This window comes from Eulemur rufifrons, chromosome 1 (assembly GCF_041146395.1).
Source record: "Eulemur rufifrons isolate Redbay chromosome 1, OSU_ERuf_1, whole genome shotgun sequence".
Lineage (NCBI taxonomy): Eukaryota > Metazoa > Chordata > Mammalia > Primates > Lemuridae > Eulemur > Eulemur rufifrons.
This window is the reverse complement of record NC_090983.1, coordinates 102,442,077-102,443,465: the sequence shown is the minus strand read 5'-3', so window position 1 is coordinate 102,443,465 and position 1,389 is coordinate 102,442,077. Positions and strand designations below refer to the sequence as shown.

The following is a 1,389-nucleotide window of genomic DNA, read 5'->3' as shown; positions in this document are numbered from 1 at the left end:
TTTTTCGGGGACTCCATCCAGAGCGATTATAGTTAGATGACTAACTTTTATGGGGTAAGTTCTGAGTGCTTTACAAACGCCATCTTCCCAGCGACCAGAGGCGGAGGTCTTATCATCCCACTTCACAGATGAGGGCCGGTCGGGAACACGCAGCAGCACGCGGTGGGGCGGTGCTTTGCTTGCACGCCAGGGCTGCCTGTGAACGCCTTTCCTCCTCAGGCCCGTGCTTGTCCTCTCACCCCCAGAGAAGACAGTCTGCTCTGAGTGCACGAGCGCGGCTCACACCCCAAGGCTGCAGGGCACAGTGCACGCCATCCCTGGGTCCTGCTAGGCCATAAGGCCTGGAGGACACCCAGGCTCTGCAGGTGCCACCTCACAGAGAATGACAACAGGCGTGCAGTCTCTGCATCTAAGCCACTCACACAGACAAGCCTGCGATCCAGGCCTTATTCGCACTCTCCCCTCAGGAGCAACAACACTCAAAACTGCCCTTTTGTTTTTCCTTTTACTGGTGCCACGATGTTGGAGGTGGGTCAAAGCACACTTACCTCTATGGTGATATTTAAAAGAAATAAACCTAAGGTCCACCAGGATCAAGACTGTCTTCTATATGAGAATATTTAAGTACTGTCCTTTACCAATCCTACCAATTCCTCAAGTTATCTTCCACTGAAATAACTCAACTAACGTAAAAGGAAAACATTTATCTCACAGTGAAAAGTTGAACACTTTACCTATAAAATGTCTGGCAGAACTCATCTGCACTCTCGATAGGAATGAACCAGATGTCCCTGTGTGGCTGTTTGCAAAGAGCAAGATCACAGAACTCAGGGAGGCTCCAGTGCCAGAGAACATTCTCTTTTTCGCATAAAATGGGTAACACGCTGACATCCTAAGAAGATCTGAGGGGGGCACACTTCACAAGTGAGCATGAAAACCCGATCGTCACACTTACGGGCCACAGAAAGATCCAGCGTGAAGGTTTAAAGCAAGTGGATTCCCGTCAAACGAAGATACCGTGGGGAGGAGGAAAAAGACGAGAGCAAACTACTTCAGCGGTAACAGCCCAAACTCCAGCGCCTGATCTTGCGGGACGCAAGGCCGAGGGGGCCCAGAGAAACAGCAACAGAGAGCAGAGCGCGCGAGGCGGCATCTCAGACAGGGTCATGAGACGTACCAAAAGGCACGGTCACTGGAGTAAACGGCACACCAGAGACTCTAGAAAACCAAATTGTTGAATTAGGTCAAGGGATTCTCCTGCTCGGATGAAAGAAATAAACAGAGGAAAAATATGAATGACAAAGACCAGGCTCCCAAGAGTCCTAATATATGTGTATGTAGAATTCTAGAACAGAATGAAAATTTATTTTTTAAAAAACTATCAAATGG

At 48.9% G+C, this 1,389-nt stretch overlaps 1 non-coding gene across 1 annotated transcript; it reads right to left on the bottom strand.

Moving 5' to 3' along the window:
- Nucleotides 1–866: 866 nt before the first annotated feature.
- LOC138388150 (small nucleolar RNA U13) lies at nucleotides 867–970 on the bottom strand. The gene has a single exon (XR_011234089.1). It is a non-coding gene; the product is annotated as a small nucleolar RNA U13 (small nucleolar RNA).
- Between the last annotated feature and the right edge of the window lie 419 nt (nucleotides 971–1,389).